The following is an 8,732-nucleotide window of genomic DNA, read 5'->3' as shown; positions in this document are numbered from 1 at the left end:
CATGCATCTATGGATTATTGGTTTAGTGTATTGTAGATATGTGATCCTTTTATCTAACTAGCTTGTATGTGCTTGTTATTGAACTGCATGTCGGGGAGGTTCTGTTGGAAACAAGTTTAGGATGTCTCTGGGTCTGCCTGTGGCAGCCACTGTGAACCGCGCTGATAACACTGTTGCTGCATCTGGCGGAGCTGTCGCTGCCGCCCCAAAGGGCAACCTTCATCACACACAACCCCATAACAGGGCCTCAAGGTTCTGTGCCCCATCAAAGCTCTTTAGTTGTCAACATTTATTCAGTAATCAACCAAGCAGCAGCAGTAGAAAAAAGGGTCAACATTTCTTTAGAGTTTTACTGTCGATGATCGATTGGTTTGCTTGGTTGTCGTTCGATTCAGAGTTCCAATCCTATGTTGTGCTTGCAGGCCGACGCCAAAAGTGGTGCTTGTGGTGCCAAGCAAGACTAACTGTATGTGAGATGTAAGTGAGATGGATGCATTTTTACTATAATTTGGTTGTGACAGGCAAGACTTATTGTATGTGAGGCTTGTGAGCTCGCTTTAGTGTTCTTTCCTGTAATACTGTAAGCGAGATGGATGCATTTTTTGGTGCCTGTAGTGTTCTTTCATGTACTCATGTAGTACCTGGAGTAGTTGTGTTCTTTCCAGCATGGTCAACATCTTACTCATGTATTTGTCTTGCCCATAGTACTCCTGTACGAGTAGCTGTATACTCCTGTAGTTTTTCCTGCCTGTAGTGCAGAGATAGAGTGGTTTGTCCTGCCTGTGTGATGTTCTTTCCAGCATCTTAGCTGTGTACTCTAGTTACTAGAGTATTCTGTAGATTATTTCAATTAAAACTATTCCAGAGATGTTCTTTCCAGCATTGACATAATTCACTTTCTTTTGTTAATGGTTACTGCTGATGGTGCTGACTTTCCAGGTATGCTCTCACAATCTAAACTAATTTATAGTTTTACTAAAACCGTAGTTTTGGTAGTTTTACTTTGTGTTCTTATAGTTTTATTGAAACTGTAGTTTGGTCCATCTGTACACCATCTTTGGGGTCCAGGCGTACGCCTCCATGCTTGTCGGCGGTGCCCTTTCCTTCAACCTCGTCTTCCCCTCCAGCGAGCCAGACATGTGGAGGCTCATGGGGATGTGGTGCATCTGGATGTTCAGTAAGTAAGACATGTGTTTTCCAGCAAATTAGTTCTTTGTTGAGGATGATTTTTGGTACTTATATCTTGATGAAGAGAATATGTGGTCGGATTGGTTAAACTTATCGGTTGCGGGGGCTCCTCTGTAAAGGGATCTTCTTGAACTGACAAGGTGCGGAGATGCTCCAAGAACACATTACTGGGAATAGGTTTCCGAGTGGAACCTATCTTCGCCGAATCATCGGTTGCTTGATTCTTGATTAGGGGTATGTGGTGGAGCTCTAACCCCTCAAACTTCTTCTCTAGTTTTCTTACTGCATTGTAGTAACCACTCATGGCAGGGCTCCTGATGTCCCATTCCTTCATTACTTGATTGACCACCAAATCTGAGTCGCCATAGACCATCAGGCGACGGACGCCGAGTGAGATGGCCATATGCAACCCATATAGAAGTGCTTCATACTCAGCTTCATTGTTTGAAGAATCAAAGTGAATCTAAAGGACATAAATGAGCTTGTCGCCTCTTGGGGATACTAGGACCACTCTAGCACCAGAACCGTTCAACATCTTGGACCCATCAAAGAACATTGTCCAATGTTCCGAGCGAACCTAAGTCGGTTGCTGCTGTTCAATCCACTCGGCGAGGAAATCCGCTATTGCTTGAGACTTGATTGTCTTTTTCGCTTCAAACTTGATATCTAAAGGGAGGAGTTCGATCGCCCACTTGGCCACTCGACCAGTCGTATCTCAGTTATTCAAGATTTCTGATAATGGAGCATCGCTGACGACTGAAACTGAATGGTCTGCAAAGTAATGCGCAACTTTCTTCGCGGTCAGATAAATCCCATAGACAAGCTTCTGGTAATGCGGATACCTTTGCTTGGACGGAGTCAAGACTTCAGAAATCTAATACACAGGGCGCTAAACTTTATAGGCTTTGCCTTCTTCCTCCCGCTCGACTGTGAGGACTGTGCTAACAACTTGTCCAGTGCCACTACAAGAAATATGTCAACTTGTGACCTTCTATCAGTGACCCTGGAAGAATTGATCATAAATCTACGGCCATTTGAGACCAATTGGTCAAAAGCTGTTCGGGGGGATCCAAACCCTAAACTATAACGACCATTTTGGTCAGAAAGGTCGTAATTTCCTTACACGAAATGGTCATAAAGCAGATAGCACTGGTCCGCTGCCTTATTTCTAGCTAATCACGACCAATATATATGGTCATAACCTTGTAAATTATGGTGGGTTGCTATAACTAGGCGCCACCTCATCAGTTTTGCCTATGTGTCATGTCCATGTGTCAATTTTTGCCCTAGGTTGTGAAGCAACCTATATTTCCGTCATTCCCAAAATTCCCAAAAAAAATCTCGTCAATTCTTTGGGTCATATGTTCGTAAAATATGTAAAAAAAACCTTCCTTGCCTAGTATAATTCAAAAATATTCATTTTTTCTATTCTATTCAGAACAACACTTTGTGAAGGAAGTGCTATTTATATATTCTTGATTGCCCTCAAAAATTTTGGGCACTATTTCCTATCCAAAGCCTCATGACAAAATTAATCTCCATTTGCCTAGTAAATCTTCCTTGGCAAATTTCCAAAGTTTTTGTCCACCTAGAACCTTTGTGAAAGAAGTACTAGCTATGCATATCCTAATGAGTTGAATTTTTGCCACATATTCTATATGCCTATGTAACTTACGTACACCAAATTTGAGCTCAGTTCATTTAGCCAATTTCTCTCACTAATTTTCTGAAGTTTCTGTCCAGAGAAGAGCATTGTGAAGGAAGTGTTATTTATATATTCTTGGTTGCCCTCAAAATATTTGGGCACTCTTTCCTATCCAAATCATTGCCTCATGACAAAATTCAGCTCCATTTGCCTAGTAAATCTTCCTCGGCAAATTTCCAAAGTTTTTGTCCACCTAGAACCTTTGTGAAAGAAGTACTAGCTATGCATATCCTAATGAGTTGAATTTTTTCCACATATTCTATATGCCTATGTAACTTACCTACACCAAATTTGAGCTCATTTCATTTAGCCAATTTCTCTCACTAATTTTTCGAAGTTTCTGTCCAGAGAAGAGCATTGTGAAGGAAGTACCACTTTGGCATGTCCAAATAGTATCCATTTTCGAAACTGCTTTCCTATGCCCAAATAACCATCCTCCACCAAATGCCAGCTCAATCCATTCATTATTTTGAGCCCAGCTTCAACATTCGTATTTATGTCCAGTGTGGTACTTTGCAACGCAAGTACCACCTAGGCTCGTCCTTTTGAGCAGAAAATTTATGAAGACAGTCTTCTTAGTAACTGATCATCCTCAGCCAAGACTCACGCCCATTAGCCATGTGCATTTCCCGTACCGCTTATCAAACACTTGGCTGCTAATTCATGTTTGAGCATAGATCGGTCTCCTTGTGAGAATCTTATGTTGTAATTTTCTTCCTAGCACCTACCTGGGGAGTGCCCAACCCACTAGACATGCCTACGCCGCCCAGAACGCATGGCAACACCAGGTCACAGGGTGACCACGCGGCGGGCATGCGAGTTTACGTGCTCTAGAGTTGGGGCCCTCGGCCACCGTCCAAACCTCGATGTATCGCCACCAAACCATGTATTTCTGATTAAATAGGTACTTATGTAACTATAAATCATTTTTGGAAAAAATAAATAGCAAACTATGAGGCAGCTGCAGTTCAAATTTGACCCGCTTCCAACTGAATCGGCGGAAATTTGTCTTTTTGACGAGAGGTGGATCAAAACTTTTGACACCCAACCATTTTGTCACTTGTGCATTAAATATGTCCTAGTATTTTAGAAAATTGATTTGGTCCAATTTTGCAACAAATATATGGTAGGTCCTTCACAAAACAAATCATTTCGGGCACTCAGAAAATGGAAAATGAATTTTTTGTCCAAAGAAAATAAAAACTTCCTTAGGGAACATTGTTTGTCATTCCAAGATGCCTTATGCACAATATAAGATCATTTGAACAAACTATGTCATGAATGTGGGCATAAGATTGAGCATTTGGGCTGAAAGCCATGCATCTTCACACTTGATAGCTCGTTTTTGAGAACACTCTTTTAAAATAATTGCCGTATTACAAGGTTATAATTTTTGCTGGTAACTTGGCCACATATAATGACACAATGTGAAGGTTTTCCAATTTTTTGAATTTTTTATGCCCGTTTCAAAATGCAGTCAAAACGGCGGGAATAACCGTTCCTAGCTAGTGGTTGAATCTTGGAATTTTTTTTGGTGTTTCGCTGATTAAATAGATACTTATGTACCTAGAAATGATTTTTGGAAAAAATAAAGAGCAAAGTACGAGGTAGCTACAGTTCAAATTTGACCCGCTTCCAAGTGAATCGGCGGAAATTTGTCTTTTTCACGAGAGGTGGATCAAAACTCTTTACACCGAACCATTTGGTCAATTGTGCATTAAATGTGTCCTAGTATTTTAGAAAATTGATTTGGTACAATTTTGCAACAAATATATGGTAGGTCCTTCACAAAAAAACTCATTTTCGGCAGTCAAACAAATGGAAAATGAATTTTTCATCCAAAGAAAATGAAAACTTCCTTGTTTGCCATTCCAAGATGCACACTTGTGCACAATATGAGATCATTTGAACAAACTATGTCATGAATGTGGGCATAAGATTGAGCATTTGGGTTGAAAGCCATGCATCTTCACACTTGATAGCTCGTTCTGAGAACACTTTTTCAAAATAATTGTCGTATTACAAGTTTATAATTTTTGCTGGTAACTTGGCCACATATAATGACACAACGCGAAGGTTTTCCAATTTTTTGATTTTTTTTTGAAATTTTTATGCTCGTTTCAAAATGCGGTCAAAATGGCGGGAATAACTTTTCCTAGCTAGTGGTTGAATCTTGGAATTTTTTTGGTGTTTCCCTGATTAAATAGATACTATTATGTACTTAGAAATTATTTTTGGAAAAAAATAAAGAGAAAACTACGAGGTAGCTATAGTTCAAATTTGACCCGCTTCCAACTGAATTGGTGGAAATTTGTCTTTTTCACGAGAGGTGGATCAAAACTTTTTACACACAACCATTTCGTCAATTGTGCATTAAATATGTCCTAGTATTTTAGAAAATTGATTTGGTACAATTTAGCAACAAATATATGGTAGGTCCTTCACAAAAAACCTCTTTTCGAGCACTCAAAAAATGGAAAATGAATTTTTCGTGCAAAGAAAATGAAAACTCCCTTAGGCAACATTGTTTGGAATTCCAAGATGCACCATTGTGCACAATATGAGATCATTTGAACAAACTATGCCATGAATGTGGCCATAAGATTGATCATTTGGCTTGAAAGCCATGAATCTTCATGCATGATAGCTCATTTTTAGAACACTTTTTTAAAGTAATTGTCGTATTACAAGTTTATTATTTTCCTGAAAACTTGGTCACATATGATGACACAATGTGAAGGTTTTCCAATTTTTTGATTTTTTTGAATTTTTTATGCCCGTTTCAAAATGCGGTCGAAACGGCGGGCTTGACCGTTCTTAGCTAGTTGTTGAATCTTGGAAACCTTTTGATGTTTCTCTGATTAAATAGATAGTTATGTACTTAGAAATGATTTTTGGAAAAAATAAAGAGCAAACTATGAGGCAGCTACAGTTCAAATTTGATCCGCTTCCTACTGAATCGACGGAAATTTGTCTTTTTCACCAGAGGTGGATCGAGGCTTTTGACACCCGACCATTTGGTCAATAGTGCATTAAACATGGCCTAGTCTTTTGTAAAATTGAGTTGGTACAATTTTGCAACAAATATATGGTAGGTCCTTCACAGAAAAACTCATTTTGGGCTCTCAAAAATGGAAAACGAAATTTCCGAGCAAAGAAAACCAAAATTTCCTTAGGCAACATTGTTTAGAATTCCAGGATGCACCATTGTGCACAATATGAGATCATTTCTTTGAATTTTCATGTGAAAAAGTAGAAGAAAAATTAAAGAATGCTGAGTAGATTCTTTTTTGAAACATAATTTGTCTTTTTGATGAGAGGTGGATCGAAAGCATTTTACATCTAAAGATTTGGTCAACTGTACATAAAATGATGTCTTATAGTTTTGGAAAATGGAGTGGTGATGTAAACATTTTTGGCACTCCGAAAATAGAAAATGACCCCCCCCCCCTAAAAACTCATTTCTCATAACAATTTTTAAAATATATTTGTCTTATTCCAATTCCAAGTTTGTTAGTTTTCCTAAAAACTATGTCACATTTGGTGACACAATGAGAATGTTTCTTTTTGAATTTCTCATATCATAAAGCTATTTATATGATTCAACACCTTTTTTGAAAAAATATGGTTCAACACCTTATTTTTAGTCGATTACGACCAATTTAGAAGGTCATAACGTGTACTGGGTTCTGATTGGCCCATGGACATGTCACGTGGATCGTGCTCAAACACCGTCAAATGCTCTCGGATCCGACGACAGCCCTTTCTCCCTCACCCCCCCCCGGTCCCCCTCTTTGTCTCAAAAAAACAAAAAAGGAAATTCCCTCACCCTCTCACCCCATGAACCCTAGCGCTCCAGATCCGCCACCCACCCTGATCCCTCCCCTCGTCTCCGCCGCCGCCACCCCGCCGATCCCATCCTTCCTGATTCAGATCCATTCTCCCCGATTCAGATCTGACCACCTTCCACCACCACCTCCTCCTTCCTCGACGCGTCCCACAGCGGTGCCCACCGCGTCGCCTGACTGTCGTCCCTCTCCCTCTACGACATCACCGCCACGCCCGGCATCGCAGCCGACGTCTCCCATATCACACCCACGCCCTGGTACGTCCCCACTCCCCACGCCTTTCCTCGCCGCTTGCTCTGCTGGATCTGCGTCTCACTAGTCCGATGGGGCCGTTGCTCGTACAGGTGAAGGGATTTGTTGGGGACAACCAGCTCTATCTCCTCCCTCCCTCGATCCGCGCCATGGCAGGCACCGAAACAAGCACCGGCGGGAGCGCACACTGGCCTGGCGCGCGGTGCTGCAGCGACCAGAGCGCGCCCATCAACCGCGCCGGTGCGTGCGGAGTCGATCCCGCGGCCGTCGTCACGTGAACCACCACCGCCTCGTCGCTGATAAGGCCACGATGGAAAGAGACGTTGCTGCCGCCGCGGGAAGCCGCCCTCGTCGCCGTTCCTCTTCTTCTTCTCCGTGGCCCCGCTCCCTTTCCACTCCTTCGAGCACAAGCAGTAGCAGCACGCATCGAGCACAAGCAGCACTAACACTTGGTGGCGAGCATGTACACGCTGCACACACACACACACAAGCTATCTAAGGTAAGCTAACAGGCTGGTTGATCAACTCTTTGCAAGAAAATCACGTACACAGATGCCTAAGCAGCTTAATTGATTCCGGCTATCTGAACAAGTTATTGTTATCCAAATGATTTGCCTACAATAAGCTATTATTCACATTGGTTCAATAGATGTCTATGTAGTAGAAAATTACACTACCAGTGATAGTCTGAATCTAAGAACTCACCCTGAAATATATTAATCATGCTTTCATTCTGATCTGTACATCGTCCTGGATGGTCTGCCCAAAAGATGCTCATAGCTTTTCTTAGCCTATGTTGCAGCTCATTTTTTATATTTAAATAACAACCATGTGGCAGAGTGGTTCTACTTCTCATAAATTGACAGAAAGGTTCTAGCATGTTTTCATTTGCAAGTAAAACTCGACCTTCTTTTAGTTGAGTGAATATCTTTCAGATATGGAACCTTTTACAGTACATGTCTTTCCTTCTAAATGTGAATTCATGTACATCTTCAAGCACTTCACATTTGTTGTAGCACTACGTAATGGTGTACTTCTTTTAGAAATTCTGCTCCTTACTTTTATAAATTCTACATATGGTTTCTCATCACTTGGTCTATATATATCACCTTTTGGGCAACGAATTATTCAGTGTTCTGTGTTAAAGCTTTCAACCTTGAAAGCACATATTTGTTTGGGCATGTGCTATATGTACCATTTTAGAAGTAGTCATTTGCTTAAACATAGTGAAACTAGTCTGAGTACTGGCCCAATCGTACCTCCACCCCTAATAGCAAGGGCCACATGTCATGCCAACTATTAGCAAGGGCCACCCCTAATAGTTTGATAGTTGGCGAACCGGGGCACGGCGACCTCATAGGCTTTCTAACAAAGAGGTGTTGTGTAAATTGGTGTTTGTTTTGAGTTTTAGTCTATTAAAGGTTCTTTCCTATGCAAAGAGGTGTTGTGCATGGTGATCGCCTTCAATTTACTTTCTGCAGGTAGAGTTACTGTGTTAAATCTTGAATGAAGCATCCGGGTAGTTGCATTGGGTCAAGTGTTTCTCAGATGCTTGTACATATCTTGGCTCAGTAAATCGATATAATCCATACTTAGCTATGAAGGGACTTTCATGAATCATAGCACTGGTGTGTGGATGCCATGCATCTATGGATTATTGGTTTAGTGTATTGTAGATATGTGATCCTTTTATCTAACTAGCTTGTATTTGCTTGTTATTGAACTGCATGTCGGGGAGG

At 41.0% G+C, this 8,732-nt stretch overlaps 1 long non-coding RNA gene across 1 annotated transcript; it reads left to right on the top strand.

Moving 5' to 3' along the window:
• Nucleotides 1–206: 206 nt before the first annotated feature.
• Nucleotides 207–1,163, top strand: LOC119367130. The gene is made up of 3 exons (XR_005176213.1): nucleotides 207–252; nucleotides 423–477; nucleotides 1,035–1,163. It is a non-coding gene; the product is annotated as an uncharacterized LOC119367130 (long non-coding RNA).
• The last annotated feature ends 7,569 nt before the right edge of the window (nucleotides 1,164–8,732 follow it).

Source organism: Triticum dicoccoides, chromosome 2B (genome assembly GCF_002162155.2).
Source record: "Triticum dicoccoides isolate Atlit2015 ecotype Zavitan chromosome 2B, WEW_v2.0, whole genome shotgun sequence".
NCBI classification, from domain to species: Eukaryota; Viridiplantae; Streptophyta; class Magnoliopsida; order Poales; family Poaceae; genus Triticum; species Triticum dicoccoides.
This window is presented reverse-complemented; position numbering and strand designations above follow the sequence as displayed.